Here is a 16,755-nt window from a genome sequence, read left to right as displayed (position 1 = left end):
GTTACAGAGGGGGGTGGGAGCGGGTGGGGTTTGGTTGACCACAGGGTTTGGGGTAGGGGTAAGATGAACAGTGTTAGGAAGGGGGGGTTGGGTGCGTAGGTGTGGGAAGGGTCGGGGGTGGTGGTTTCTTAACCTCCTGTGTCTTCCCATTTTTTTTCCTTCTTCTTCTCCTTCGGGGTTGCCTTATGGGGTGGTGGTTTTGCGGCTTACTGTGATGGTTTCACAGCGCCCTTGGCAACCCTTCCAGCGTAGCTCTTGTCACGCTGGGGGCAGGCTGTGTACAGGTGGCCCGGTACTCCACAGAGGTTGCAGCACCGCACTCGAGGGCAGTCCTTCGCCTCATGGCCAGTCACCTGGCAGGTCCTGCAGGCGTGCTCCTTGCAGTTTCTTGCGATGTGGCCCAGCTTTCCAAACTTAAGACAGGGCTGGGGGATGTCCTCATAACTGATGATGCCCGGTGAGTTCCCCCGGTTGAAATGTGGGCTCAGGTGCTGAAAGCCGACCTGGCTTGCTGGAATCCCTCCGCAGCCTGTAGATGACGCTCCACTTACCCGACCAGAATCCATTGGCATCGAGGATCTGGGTGGGACCCTTCAGCACCTGGCAGAAGCGTCTCAGGTAGGTGGCGAAGTCTGCTGCCGGTATGTGTGGGTTCCTCATCACAACCATGATTCGTCTCTCCTCCCTCTGGATCGGGGAGTTTCCATAGAACTTCTTGAAGGGCGAGTCTGGGCCTACTGTGGAGAAGACCTCCCAGTACCTCCTACAGACCTGCATCAAGATGAAGGTGATGTAGAAGATCCCCTCCATGAAGTTTTGAATCGACATGGTCTCCACCTGGGAGAAACTATGGTCGAGGACCATATTCTTGCCGAACACTTCAGGGGTCATGTCCGGCACCCAACTATCCACCTCCTTTAGCTTCAGCGCCACCGTTGTCCTCATCCAGGGGTTCTGCCTGGGCCTGGCCTGAGGCCACGGGGCTGCCTCCGCTGGGGTGGTGGAGGTTGAGGTGGCCGCTTCCTCCCGAGGTCCGGCCGACGATCCTGTTCCAGAAGCCTCCTTGGCATCTCCCTTCTTCTGCGGCATCCTCCTCATTGGTGCCATCTTTGCTTCTCGTCTTCTTATTCGTGGGTGAGTCTCCGAAGGTCTGCCGATGTCGACGTCGTAGAGGTCTCGTTGGGACTGCTGAACCTCAGCTTGCTTGAAGCTTTGAAGGTTCCTGAAGATCCTCTGCTTGGAGTTCGCAGGGGTTCAGCTTGGTCTCGGCGTCCTCAGTCCGACGTCTTCCTCGGCGATCTCTGAGTCTTCCGCCCTTTCCATCTGGGATGTGTCCTTAAAAGGACATTTAGCTCTTTCACCAGAGGAACTGTGGGCCCAAGCTGCAGCACTGATAAGAACAGATTTTATTTTTTTTTTCCCTTGCTCCCACCTTTCGGCAGGGGCCCTAAATGCTAGGGCTTAAAGCCGCATACCCGGGGAAAATGGCAGATCTGGGACGTGCCAGATATTAAACGGATAAGAACAGATTTCTTTTTTAAGCTTTCTTGGCACCTGTTGCATGCAACAGGAGCCCGGAGTAAGCAAGGCTTTATGCCCATGCACGGAAAAAGAGGAAGTGCATAAACACCCCTCAAAAACTTGCATGAGCACCCCAGGCCCCACAAAAGCAGGGCCCTTTCCAGTGTTCCACGAAGGGAACCTCCCCCTTTGCCTTCAGCGCAGGGGGCTTTTGGGTCCTCCAACACCCGAAGGATAGAAGGACCCCAACTTGTCCAGTGGTTAGCCAAAGAGCCTGGGCCATGTGGCCTCCCACACAATCTGTGGCTCCCCCGAGAGGGAGCCGGGCGGGGACTGAAGTCCCGAGGAGACAAGTCCCCGGTGCCAGCAAGCTGGCCCAGACCTTGCGGCCGGAGTTATAAAAATTCCGCACTCTCCCTAGCCAAAAGGCCTGGGAGCTGCGTTAGTCGGCTATGCATATGGGCAGTACAGACCAAAGCACCCTACTTCCGCCTGGGATCTGCCACATTCCAGGTTTTTTTCAGGTGCACCTGGAGCGCCACTTCCAGGGGCAGTACGCCTAAGCAAAGCCCTCAGCCTTTCAGCTTTGATCATGGTAGCTCCACTCCATCAGCCTCTGGGGAATTACGACCAGGAGGGACACACTGCCACTGTGCCATCCCTCCAGGTCCCCCCAAAAACTGATAAGAACAGATTTTTTTTTGCCTCAGAGTAAAAACCATTAAAAACTTAACCGTCACTTTGACTACATTTCCATGTCCATCCAGCCATTAATAGTTCTAAAAATCATCATTTGGCACGTACTTTAATTTTTAATTCAAGAGTTCACACTATTATTATGATATCACCAAGTTCCATTTGTCCTGTTGCCAACTCTTTTTAGCCTTTTCCTCTCCCTCCATCTTCACATCCCATAGAAAAATGACATACATCCTTGCCAGGAACAACTTAATCACGTCATCTTCTTTTCATTCCAACTTTTGGAATACCACCATATTTCTTGCGTCCCACAAAACCTCTTTTAAAAACTCTAACACACACCCACACTTTCCTCTCACTTTCCCTATCTCCCAGTGTCACGCCTCCCAACACCTTCCATGCAGTGAGACCTTCACAACCCGCCACCAACCTCACAAAATCTCTCAATCTTCCAACCACACCCTTTGCAAACCCACATTCCCAAAACACATTTTCTATATCCTCTATACCACCACATCCTTCTCTAGGACACCTATCCATTCTGCAGAGGTCCCTGATTTTGCAAAATTGTCTTGTTGGAAGACCCCCAGATAAGGCCATCCATATTACATCCAACTGTCTGTTGGATAAACCTTTAAATCTCCTTCTCTTCCAAACAGCGTCTGACTGGTCACCAGACAGTCCCTTAACATAGGTCACAACCCCTTTTCTCTTTGCATGGTTTTTAAGCAAGTCTTTATTACAATTTTTCATATCCACCTTGTTAAGTCCCATTTTAGAACACAGATCCTTGATCTTTTGATATTAAAAAGCCATAGAAAAAGCCATTGGTCTCGACAGGTCTTTTTTTATCCATCCAAGCCTCACCTGAACCCAACCACCCAAATACCTCACTAAATCCGACACCCTTCCCCCTGCCATCAGAACCTTGTGCATGTACACCAAATAGTGCCTAGCAAGAAACTCATCAATAACCACTCCCAACACCTTCACTTCCTAACTCCTTGCCACATGTGCCACATTCAACGGCACATCTTTTCCCAATGACACCAACTGGGTCTTACCCCAGTTTACTGCCATCCCTGTCACACCACAAAATATCCTCACATGCAAATTCATCCTATCCATATCCACTTGCGAGCTCCCAATCAATGACACATCATCCATATATGCCAAACATTTCACCTGACTTCTTCCACTCCCAGGCACCACAAAACCTCTCACCACCTTATCTTTTTGAATCTGCAACAGAGGCTCCATTACACAGATGAAGGCCAAAGGCAACAACGGACACCCCTGTCTGACACCAGACAGAACCGGAAAAGCCTCGGAAAGGTGCCCGTTCACCAGAACCTGGCTTGACGCTTCGTGGTAGAAACTCCTGATGACCTTCAATAGTCTGTCCGGCACGCCCATCCTCGCCAACACTTTGAAGAGAAAGGAGTGCGATACCCTATCGAACGCCTTCTCCAGATCTATCCCCTCAACGATGATCGGTATGTTATTTCTGGCATGATAAATCATGTCCCTCAGCAACACAAAGTTGTCTGAGCTTCGCCGACCCGGCACGGCACATGTTTGACTCTCACCGATTAGACCAGATATCACACTCCTTACTCTCTCAGCGACCAACTTTGCCGCCAACTTATAGTCGACATTCAATAGCGAAATTGGCCGCCAGTTCCTGATCTCGCGCTTATCTCCTTTTTTATGGATCAAAGTGATGACTCCCTCATTCATCGAACTCGCCAATCGTCCAGAAGAAAAAAATCTCCTGGATCACCTCTACCACACAACTCCCTATCCCCGGCCAGGCCCATTTGTAAAATTAAACCGGGAGACCATCCTTTCCAGGGGTCTTCCCAGTCTGCACTCCACACACCGCCGCCCAGACTTCCTCCATGCAAACTGCTCCCTCCACTTGCTGTGCCTCATTCGCACTCAAAACATTTCCCAATCACCTCACAATACTCCTCCATCTCCTCATTAGGTGCTCCCAGATCCTTACCATACAAATCCACATAAAACTTCCGTACCTCACTCACCACATCGACAAAACTGACTGCCATACATCTTTCCCCGTACAGGCTCGTTTGAAAAAAATACGGGAACATGTCTCACCTTCCTTTAGCTCTCTCACTTTCGCCAAAAACACCACTCTTTTCCCCCTCTCTACCAACAATTTTCTCTTCTGCTCTCTCGCCTCCTCCAACTCCTCTTCCACATCTCGTCCCTATTCCTTCAACTTCAACAAGTACTAAATTCTTGCACACCATCTCTCCTCCTCCTCCCGTTCCCGACTCTTCTCATGCGCAAACCATTTAAAGAACCCAGCCACTTACCTTTTAAACCAGTCCCATCATTCTAGCACATTATCAAAGAACTTCAGTTTCCATACCCACTTCTTACACACCACTTGAAACTTGTCCTTACAGTCCGGAATTCCAACAGATTCACATTCAGCTTCCAGACACCTCTGCCAAACGACACTTTCGCCTGCTCTCCTAGGGAACACAAAATGCAAACGTGATCAGAAAATGTGTTAGGGTGATAGGAGATAGAATGAACCACCATATACCTAGAAAGAAAGAAATAATTAATCCGTGACTTGCTTGTGCCCTTATCAGAGAAATAAGTATAGTCTTTGTCCCAGTTGTCAGCCACCAGTGCTGCGTCTTGCAGGGCATAATCCCTAACAATCTGGTTGAGGATCCCACTAGTCACATCTAATTTAGAATCCGCTATCCCCACTCTATCCTCAACCGCTCTAATACAATTAAAGTCTCCGGCCCCTATGGTGTTAACACGGCCGGGAAGGTACAGTCAAAGGTCCAGTCTGCACCTGACCATCCTTCTCTAGGTCCGGTAGACCTACTCTCCCAGCGTCTCCCACCCGAGCTAACAGCGCTGGCATAAGAGTACACCTTGTGGCCCTCCGTCAGCTCACAGTCCCTTGCTAAATGTCCAGCTTTATTGCATAAATCGCAGACTTTAGGGACAGAGCACACTCCAGCATGCACAGGTCTCTTGCATCTCCTGCACAGCTTCTCATCAATACATTCAAATGCAGCATGGCCAAAACCACCATAGTTCTTACAATCTAAATCCTGGCCAGGATAGGTAATGCACCCCCTCTCCCCAGTGATGGAAAACACAGGAGGGGGGTGTACAAGTTCAGTATCACCATTTTTCTTTCTGAAACGAACTTCAAACCTTAGTTTGCTGCGATACCATCCTTTGTGGTTAACCAATCTCTCAGGTGGCCCCACATAATCCATATACCTTTTGTAACCATATCCTCACCATTTCTGGCTCCACATGTGGATTATATAAATGCACTGTTACAGATCTTGCTTTCTCATTGAATAAAGGCATAACTTTCTTGAAGCATTTTACACACTCATGTTCACATCGCTTGAAATCAGCCAGTACCTTAATAGCAGTATCTTTGCTGTAGAAGTTACGTCACACATACCCTGCCGGGGGAAGTCTTGAATCGCAAAGACTCCTCCTTTCTCGTCTACTCCCAGGACTTGACACAGCACCTCATCCACAAAACGCTTTGTTGGCATCTTCTTCCCTTTGTCTGGCTCCACCAGAAAACGAATAGTGTTTTTGAGCTTCCTCACAATCGGTTCTCCACCTCCATCACCACCACAGCTAGAGGACACCATTCTCTCCTTGTTACCCCCAGGCCCCCGCAAGGAGGACCCAGGATCACCTCTCGGCCAAGACCAACTTGATCTTAGCCAAAAGGCCGAGAAGCGATAACCCAATTATTCTCGCTGCCACAGCACCCTCCAAGGGAATTAAGGCGAACTACCTTCTAAAAGCAGCGGCGATAATGACACACAACAGCACTGCACAGCCAGCTAACCCCGGCCGGCTACCGGCTGCTGGGGGGGACCCCTTCTTACTGCCTCTGCAGGCCTGCCGGGCCACCGGGATGGGTGCACCTGTGCTAAATGCAGATGCACGGGCCAGGCTCAGCTGCCGCCTGATTACATTTGCATAGCCCCGCCCACCGCCAGAACAGCCGTCACCCCATTCAGGAGAAATACAGACTCAATTAATAAATGACACAGATGCACAAAGGAAGCAGACACAACTTGAAACAATGTTTTTATTGAGGATTTCAACTCTATCCTGCACCCAGCAGTAGCAGCACAGACATAGAGCGCACAGCAGGGGGACAAAACAGCACTTACTACTGGGATATTCACTTTGCAGAGGGTCACTTGATTTCTTCACTTGACTTCACTCCACTTTGTTTGTTAGTTGGGTCTTTGAGTTGTTCTGTTTTTTGACACTAGTAAGAGCTTAATAAGAAAACATGTAATATTCTCTCCTAATTTCATGGAGTTCAAGACATTGCATATTTCCTGTATCCCTAAATAGTGGGGAATGGAAGTGTATAAGCTGGAAACATTCATAGTGCATAAAATGCATGGTGAATTAAATCTGCCAACATTGGCCAGTTTGTATAGAAAATCTGTAATGTCCATCAGGTAGGAACGCATGCCCGAGACATTAGGCCTCAAAATCTGGTCTAAAAAGATAGCCAGCGGCTGAAATACTAAGTTGGTCCCTGCAACAATTGGCCTACCTGGTGGATTAATCAGTTTTATTTTTTTTTTTTATGAATTTTTGGTAAAACAAAAAACAGAGGTGTTAGTTGAAAATCTGTAATTAAAAAAATCGTAAGTTCTCCTGTCAATCATGCCAATCTCAAATGCCTGGTTAACCAAATCATCTATCTCACGTTTAATAGTATGAAGAGGGTCAAATATTAATTTGCAATACACCATTCTGTCAGCAAGTTGCCGAAGTACCTCCCCCTGGTAGTTTGATCTGTCCAATACAATTGCTCCACCTTTATCGGCCAGTTTAAAAACAAGCTCAGCATCTGAGCGTAAACAATTCAGTTTCTTTCTGTCTTTTTTGGTTTCTTTCTTTCTTTTTTTGGTTTTATTATTGATGGGCTAAGAAGCACTATCCCATCTCTTTGCAGCCTACCTACTATAGAATATTGTGCTAAGTAGCACTGCGGTCTTGTATATTTAAACAATTCAGTGCTTCAAATTCCTCTTTTGTCAAATTGTTGCAGACAGATCAAGTTGGGGGAGAGTAGCCAAGTCTTGCTGGACCAAATTGATAAACGTTATAACTGTATGTGCCGTGGTGGAGGCTGCCACGTATTTTTGGCTCGACACATGCTGGTATCAATACCTAGAGGAAGCAAAGATGAGGACTGAGGCTTCTCTAATTGAGGGGGTTGTGTGCAGAAATATGCCTAATTCTTAATGACGAATAAAAATTATACAGATCAGTATTAAGCTCTGACCGGTTACCCTTATGTGTTGGCACAAAGCCTAAACCTTTTGTAAGGTTGTTGTTCTATAGCAGAAATGGGACGGGAGGATAGGTTAATCACTATGTTGTCCTCTGCATTTGGCTCCTGGTAACCCTGGGATTGACCTGTGTGTCTCTTGCCCCTCCTTGTTTTCTTTCTCGACCTCTCTGACCTGCCTCGAAAAAAGGCTGAGCGGAAGTAGAGGAGCCCTCACCAGCACTGATGTCACTAATAAACCGCTTTAGCCACGAGTGTCTTACAAGTGTATGACAGGTTCCGCTGCTTCCAAAACTCCACTTTCTTTTTAAACTTGTCATGAGCACACTGATGGTTCACGTCACCCTTCAGACTCCCCTCAAAATGCACTCCCAGCACTTTCACCGATTCTTTACATGGGACTTCATCCACTGAAACCTCCATCTTCCGACTCAACACAGAGTTTTTATTTTCTTCTTACAGTTAACATTTAAACCAGAAACAGACGCAAAGATCCTCAATAATAAGTTCACTCGATTAAGATCGGATTGTGAGTTGCATGTAACAGATTGACTTCACCCTGGTCCCATCACTTCCTGGCACAAAAAAAAAAAAAAAAACCTCACCATCTTATCTTTCTGCACATATCTCAGCAGTGGCTCCATTACACAGATAAAGATTAGGGGAGACTCCTGCTTGACCCATACTTGATTTGGAAAGGTTTGCTCAAATTCCCATTTACAATCACCTTACTATGAGCATTGTACGCTCCGGCGTACAATTCTTTCATAGCTTCAATAAAGTCTGCAGGGATAACAAAGGTTTTGTAAACACCGAAATAAGAGTGTGACACTTTGTCATAAGCCTTCTCAAAGGCAAATTATCACTCTGAGCATAGAAAATCAAATCCCTCAACAAAAGCAAGTTATCAGGAATATGCCTTCCTGGAATTGCACAGGTTTGTTGTTGCCCCAGTAAATCTGCCACCACCAACTTCAGCCTATTTGCAATTAATTTTGCATCAATGTTATAGTCAGTAATCAGTAAAGTTATAAGCCTCCAATTTTTTATATCGATCTTTTTGTTTTTTTAAAAAGATCAGGCTCACAATGCCCTCCTTCCTGCTCTATGATGTCACCTTCTTTTCAAAACAGTAAGGGCCCGTTTCCAGTAGTGCGGTGCGAATCGCTGGGATTCCACCGCTGACAAAATCGCATGCGGATGCGATTCCGCATGCAATTTTTGCCGCGATTTCGCATAGGCAGGCTATCAGCGATTTTAACCATGTCACTGCCTGGCTCAATGTACATTCGTTTTAGTAAAAACGCATGTGCGTTTTCCCCTATTAAATACATTGCCTGCGAATCGCCTGCATTCCACACGCAGGCGAATTCTGCAGGCCCTACCGTGCAGAAAAATCCTGCACAGAAAAACGCACCAAAAAACTGACAAGTGGAAACAGGCCCATCCACTTGTATTAGTTATGCGAATCCGCATGCAGACAACGCATGCGGATTCGCTCTAGTGGAAACGGGCCCTAAGACACAATTTTGGAAAATTCTTCCATGATCACCTGCCATACTTTCCTATAGAACTCCACAGGGATGCCATGGCTTCCAGGGGTCTTGTTAAGTGACATACTCTTCATAGTATCAAACATCTTCTCATGGCGCTTTGAGTCCGCAAGGAGAAAAGCGCATAATAAATGTTATTTGTCTTGTCTTGTCTTCTCATACACAGGATCAGAAAAAAGGCAAACTCCCACCGGCACACTTTCTTCGTGCAAAATTTTGCAATACTCGTCTGAGACACGCTGGTGCTGCAATTTTTCCCGCTATACAAATTTGCATAAAAAGTTTAAATTGAATCTTCTTCCCAAAAAGCTCTTTTCCATTCTCTTCAATCAAACTCCACACATCCTTTGCTTTGACATTTTTTGAAAAAAATAGTTTGAACAGGTCTCATCCACCTCCATCCTTTCCACTTCAGCCTTAAAAAAGTAAGAGAAGAAAGAGCTAAGATTTTCAAGGAGAGGGGGAAAGAGTATACTTTTTAAGTTCTTCCTCCACTCTTAAATTTTTACATTGGCACAAAAAAAGGCAGTCTGCAAAATCTCTCTATTCTCTCCTTTTTTCCACTCTTTCAAGACTAGCTTGCTTAAAAAACACTGCCAGACGGATCTTAGCCCAATCCCACCAATCCAAAGGATCAGAAAAGTTTTTGCAGCCAACCACCTCCTCCAAGGAACTTCAAAAGTTTCCAAAAAATGCTCTTCTTCCAATAACAGTATATTCATTTTCCACAAGCCTCTTCCAAATGACACACTAGGGCAGATTTCCACAGAACAAAAAAAGCAAAGTGTAACAAAATACATTTTCAAAAATTGGGAGGAAAAAAAAAACACAATCTGGGATCTTACTGTGCCTTTATCAGAAAAAAATGTAAAATACCGATTTCCTTTTTCTAACACCACTGATGTATCCTGTAAATGAACATCTGACACTATGCCGTTTAAAAATGTCCAGTGATGTCTTATTTAGTCTCAAAAAGACCATGCCTGTCCTTGGTATTTCTTATTGCATTAAAGTCCCCAACTAAAAAAGTTGGAATTCTCCCAGGCAAGTGAAGTTTCAACATTTCAAAAAAATCCAATCTGTCCCTTTTTATCTGCAGGAGCATAAATATTAAAGATCCTAAAATAGGACCCCACATAGTCAAACTTTAAACACATTAACCTTCCAGGAATAACCTTGGCACAGGAAGTAACATACATTTGGCTGTTTTTAATTAAAATCCCTAGTCCTTCATTTCTGGAAGTGCATGTTGGGGATCAAAAAAATACCCCACTCATTAGCATTAGGGCTCTCTGAAATGCAACATTCTTGTAAACATAAAATGTCTGTTTTTATATTTTTCAACTCATCCAGAATAGCAGTTCTCCACACAGAAGCAAGGCTCCTCACATTTAAAGAGACTCTGTAACAAAATGTTCGGCCTTATTTCTTCTATCCTATAAGTTCCTATACCTGTTCTAATGTGGTCTGTCTTCCTAGTTGCACAGTGGCTGTATTATCTCTGTTATATAATCTAATCTTCTTTCCTCTGGCGGCTTTGTCGGGCTCAGGCTGGAATGTGCTGTCTGCTGTGATAGGATAGAAGCTATACACACCCTCTCCACGCCCCCTGCAGGCTCTGTATGAGTCAGACTGAGCTCCTCTCAGCCTATCACACTCTGGTTAGCATCCATACCTTTTGTTTGTAAACACTGCCTAAAACTGGCAATTACAAGCCAGGATTGCAGCAGGGAGTGGCAGAAACAGCACAGAGAGCCCAGGAGGACATAAGGAATAGAACGGTATGGTTTTTATTGTAAGAATTTTAGAGTACAGAATATCTTTAAAGACGCAATGGAGAGCCATAAGCAGGATAAACCTAATTCTAGCCATCATTACAAATGAAAGGACTTTCCACCACTGACTTGCCTACAGACTGGTACTGGACTGGTGGACTCCCCAGAATGGGTAGAGCCCCCAGGGCTGGCCATACAGAGATCACCAACCTGAGAATGTGAGGGAGGCGGAGCCTCAAGGTGAGATTTTTTTCCTTTCCAGATGCCTCACACTCCTCATCCCCGTCATCTCTCCCTCTTCCAGAGACTACAACATTTTCACTCTCCATCTCTTCCTCTTCTTACAATTTTTCTTTACTACTTTAGTATTAACGATACTTAGTTTGGCCACATGGGATGCTAGCATCACCATCTTCCGAATTACTGACTTCCATATCAGTGCTTTCAGACACACTTCCAACATCACCCAGCAATAATTTCTTTTCCTCAGAATCAATGCTGAAATTTAATTCAGACGCATTCTCATTGTCAGACACAAGATGGCGCTCATCCACGCACAAATTATCATCTTTCCCCTCCGGCAGGGAAATGACGTCATCAGCATTTGCATCTACACTGCCCGGCTCAGTCACTCGCTGGGCAGCACACAGATCAGCTGGATCCTCCCAACTCTCCCCCCTGCTCTCCCTCCTCCTGCACATCACCGCTAATCACCCGAAATCACCTCAGCCTCCTTCGCTTGCATGGCAGAGCCCTCACTCGCCGGGAACGCCATCTTCACACAGTCCACCCGCACAGCTGTCAGCAACATCAGCGCTACTCCTTGCGGCACAATCTATAGCTGGGTATTTTTCCACAGAGCCCCTGCCATTGCTCCTATTGTGCCTCCTCATCTCCCTCTCATTGGTTGGGGAACCCTTCGGCCCCTCCCACTCGTGCAGCCGAGCTTTCTTCTGGGTAGCATTACACGGCATATCCTCACTCACATCCTCAGCAGCCATGACAACACTGGATACATTGTTACATACAGTAGATTCAGCTGGCACATCAGATACATTGTTTCCAGCACTCTCAGCAGAGGGCACATCAGATACATTGTTTCCAGCACTCTCAGCAGAGGGCACATCATATACATTGTTTCCAGCACTCTCAGCAGAGGGCACATCAGATACATTGTTTCCAGCACTCTCAGCAGAGGGCACATCAGATACATTGTTTCCAGCACTCTCAGCAGAGGGCACATCAGATACATTGTTTCCAGCACTCTCAGCAGAGGGCACATCAGATACATTGTTTCCAGCACTCTCAGCAGAGGGCACATTAGATACATTGTTTCCAGCACTCTCAGCAGCATTTCTTTCCTCTCTCCATCCTATCCATCTCCTCATCCACAGAGTCCTCCATATCATCATCATTAAAGAGTAACTGTCAGGCTGCAGAAGCTAATTTAAACCTCTATTCTCCTGTGTTAAACAGTTTAGAAGGAAGCCAGAAAGCCATTAGTGAAGATAAAAATCTCAGTTACCTTTGATGTGTGCTTATCTTAAAGGCTGTTATAGACCCATAAGGACGCAAGCCGCATAGTAAACTGCAAAGCATTCTGGGGCCCTCCCCTCGGCTGCTAATGAGACGTTACAGCAGCTTTCTAATCAGTCCAGCGCGAAGCACTGATAAATCTCGGGGCAGAGTACACTGCAGGAGTCAGCTATTGTTCCTAGCCACATGGCTCATTAATATTCACTGCACACTGTGTTATTCTGTACGAGCTCCTCTGTGATCAGGAAGCTGGCAGGACATGACGACACATTTGGCAGAAAAACATGGAGCCTGCCATGAGCTGTCAGGAGCATCTATCTCTGCATATACTATATAAAAATTCTGTGAAATCCAAACGTGGACAGTGAAATGCATATGTAATGTAAGTACAGCCAATCTTTAGCTACTGATATGTGTTTATTTTCTCTGAGACCTTATACCTAACAGCTCCTCTTTAAAAGTAATGGTAGTGCACTTTACATCTCCAGCATACGAATTCCTGGCAAATACCTTTCACAATGCCTTGTCAGATGCCCAGCCACACCAGATATCACAGATTTTCCCAACCTCACATGGTATACCAGGGTGCACATCCTTCTTGCATGCTCTGCACACTTTACTGGCGCGACACTCGTTTTGCATGTGCCCAAATTGCAAACTTTACCTGCAATATACCGGCTGCCCAGAGTAAAAGAGAAACCCTCTTTCCCCACCAATAATAAACACAGCGGAAGGTGTCATAACTCCCTCCTTACATGACTTATCAGTTTTGAATCTAACAAAAAAATCGATATCTGCTAGTAAAAATGTTCCACTTGTTGTACATTTTATCTCTACCTTTCACCGTATCACAGCACCTTATTAGGAATGCTTTAACCAGCTCAATGTCCGCAAATGGATTATAAAGATGTACAGTTAACATTTTCTCTTCTTTCATGAATAAAAGCATTACTTCCATCACTTTCAGCACAGATGACTTATCAGCACATTCTTCAACCTTCTGTAGCACATTCCAACAAACCTCGGCAGAAGAGAAAGTAGTATCAAACAAACCTTGCTTTGAAAAATCTTGTAAACACGCTATTTGGGTTACCGGGATTTTAAGGTCTCCACGAAGGCACTCATCGGCGAACGCATCCAGTGACACCTCCCCTTGGTGTCCAGGCTTCACCTGAAAGCGAATGGAATCCTGCATTCCACGCCACTCCATTCTCCTACTTCTCTTGAACTGTCATGATGGCCGATCAGAACCTGAACACACTAGGCCCCCCCGCAAGGAGGACACTGGCAATACACCTCCTGACCAGACCAAGCGAGCATCTACCCACTTGATCTTAGCCAAGAGGGTGAGAAGCAATAATGAGCCCTGAGAACAGCCGCCGCTCCAGCACTCTGACATGATGTTGCTGTAAACGCTCTTGTAATTGCAGCAGCGGCCAGCCGGCAGCTAACCCCTCAGCGCCCACAGGGTGGGGGGGCCCCTTCCCACTGCCTCTATATAGGCCTGCTGGACCACAGGGGTGGCCACACCTGTGCTGGAAGGAGATGCACAAGGGCCAGGCTCAGCTGCCACCTGATTACATTTGCATGGCCAAGCTCACCGCCAGCATAGCCGGCACTCCTCCGCTGCCGTGCCTTCACGCTGAAAATAAAAGTAAAGTAGGATTCTGGCTCCCTGCATTCCGTCACAACACTAGTAGAGGGTGTGGAGGGCAGAGGAAGTCAAGTCTCTAGCCTGGCAGGCTTGCTCTTAATTGCTCCGGCGGGGCATGCGTGGTGCCACAAGAGGGAACTTGAAACAATATTTTATTGTTGGGGGAGAGGATTTCATCTCTATCCTGCACCCAGCAGTACCACACAGAGAGCACGCAGCAGCATGGGGGGGGGGGGGGGGGGGGAGGGGTGACAGCACTTGATGGTAAATTCAGCAAAAGTATATTTTGTAGAAGGTCACTTTAGTTCAGTCCACTTGTTGGGTACTTCAGTTCAGTTTTTTTGACACTAGTTAGAGAGAGTAGTGCACCGGTCCTGGAGGTACTGCAATACCAGGTCGATGCGCGGAGTGGACAGAGCAAGCTCTTCTTCCATCTCCCTGTTCCAAAAATCCATTTAATATATGGTCTCCAGATAGGGGACGTATCAGATTTTAAACTGATAAGAACAGATTTTTTTTTTTTTTTTACCTCAGACAAGCAATAAAATCCTCTTGCGGCACTCAGCCATTTAAAACCATCACCCAAACTCATACCAACAATAAAAGGCTAAACCCTAATTTTGCTTAAAGGAATTCTATGAAAGTTGTACTATTTTCTGACACCAGCATGAATCAATATGGCAAAAACAGTATGAATGGTTGCAGCATATGTTTTTACTGTGCAGTGCTTTTTTTTTTAATCTACCTTCCTGACGCCGTCCCCTTAAGAAACTAATGGCGACGGATCACGGGCGAGTTCATTATTTGAGGTGATTCCTCTTTTTAGTGAGGCAGTGAAATCACCAGAGCACGTTATACAGCGCGTCTCCCTCCGAACTAATAAGTTGCTATGAGGAGCTCTCGCTCTTAATCCTTGTTGTGAAAGGAACTTCTGTGTGCCGCTGTAACGGCAAACGAATGAGCTGGAGGTGGGCGCGTTATTGCTCCGAATGGAGCAGAATGAAGCAGCGGGCCAGCGGCACACAGAAGTTCCTTTCACAACAAGGATTAAGAGCGAGAGCTCCTCATAGCAACTTATTAGTTCGGAGGGAGACGCGCTGTATAACGCGCTCTGGTGATTTCACTGCCTCACTAATAAAGAGGAATCACCTCAAATAATGAACTCGCCCGTGATCCGTCGCCGTCAGTTTCTTAAGGGGACGGCGTCAGGAAGGTAGATTAAAAAAAAAAGCACTGCACAGTAAAAACATATGCTGCAACCATTCATACTGTTTTTGCCATATTGATTCATGCTGGTGTCAGAAAATAGTACAACTTTCATAGAATTCCTTTAATCATCATCGGTAACTCCTTCTCATTCTCAATTCTCATTTTTCTTTCCACAAAATAATATAATAATCTCATAGTGTCAACTGATTTATAAAGTACATGGGTTACATCTGGATGCCAATAACTGAACAACTTTGATTTCATCCACTTTGGGAGACCAAACTTCAAAACCACGAACATTGAATCATAAGACAACCTAGAGCCAAAACCTTCTTGGAATACTCTGAAATCCTCATACTCTAACGGCATGTGACCTACTGCAGAGAGAACAGCTGCAATCATCTCCTCAGTGGCCACATCAGACGTCACCGCAACTCTCACCAGGCAATTATCTACTGCATGCCCAAACAAGCCGCACTCAGCACATTTCTTCATCACCACCTTCGGTGTCATCGTTCTCTGCAGACCGCCCTGCACCTCCTGGGATTCTGGCACCTCCTCCAGACACTAATAAGGATTTATGGCAATCAGCACTGCAGGCGCACTCCCCTCACCCAACTTCATCTTTTTTACCTGCCCACTCTTTTCATCCACCTTCCTGACATGGCCACGCTGTCCTGGGGTCACCATCTCCCAATCTTCCTCTTTCTCAGCACCAGTCACCTCCAACTGCTCCACTCTCTCCACTTCCTCAGCCCAATTCTTCAAAGCCACCTCTTACTCCTCCTCCATCTCCTCCCCTGAATCAGTCTCTCCCACTTCCACCGGAGACTCAAAGTCCGATGGAATGCCAGTGGTACCTGGACTCCATGAACTGTCTCCATCACCACTGCTCTTCACCACCTCCTGCTCCCCTTTCTGTCCTCCAGCTCCACCCTCTCCTGTGGAACTACTGCTCCCCGCTGCCTCCTCTTTGCTCATCTTCTTTATGACTCCACCACCTCCCGTGGGACCACTGCTCCCAGGTACCCCACTCTGCACTACACTAAACTTCCCTTCCTTCTGCATCTCCTCTGTCCTACTGACAGCACTGCCCCTCTTCCTAGTCTCTCCTTCTCTACCTGTGCCCTGCGGGATTCCACTCCTCCTCACAGGCCAAGGGTCGGCGGCAGCCGCATTGCCAACATTCAAATAGGAGGCCACACCCCACAAAGGAGGCCACACCCCCACACGGAGGCCACGCCCCCGAACCAGACTCCCGCTGTGGTTTCCCGCCATCCACTCCAACAGACATAACTGCTCTCCTCTGCATACTCATCTCCACACCACCTTTCAACACCTTCTCTTCAGCAGCCTCAGCACTCGCAACCTCCTTGGAAACAATCACTAGAGACGCATCTGCCGCTACCTGCACAGCAGCAGCGCGTCTCTCCTCAGCACTCACATCAGGGACAGCAA

The 16,755-nt window shown here is 46.6% G+C and overlaps 1 non-coding gene and 1 pseudogene across 1 annotated transcript; both read right to left on the bottom strand.

Annotated features, from left to right (window-relative positions):
* Positions 1-206: 206 nt before the first annotated feature.
* On the bottom strand, positions 207-1,107 carry LOC137504564 (uncharacterized; annotated as a pseudogene).
* Positions 1,108-14,446: 13,339 nt separating this feature from the next.
* Positions 14,447-14,631, bottom strand: LOC137505738 (U2 spliceosomal RNA). The gene has a single exon (XR_011020332.1). It is a non-coding gene; the product is annotated as a U2 spliceosomal RNA (small nuclear RNA).
* Between the last annotated feature and the right edge of the window lie 2,124 nt (positions 14,632-16,755).

Source organism: Hyperolius riggenbachi, chromosome 4, assembly GCF_040937935.1.
Source record: "Hyperolius riggenbachi isolate aHypRig1 chromosome 4, aHypRig1.pri, whole genome shotgun sequence".
NCBI classification, from domain to species: Eukaryota; Metazoa; Chordata; class Amphibia; order Anura; family Hyperoliidae; genus Hyperolius; species Hyperolius riggenbachi.
Note: the sequence above shows the minus strand (reverse complement) of the source record. Positions and strands in the feature narration are given on the sequence as shown.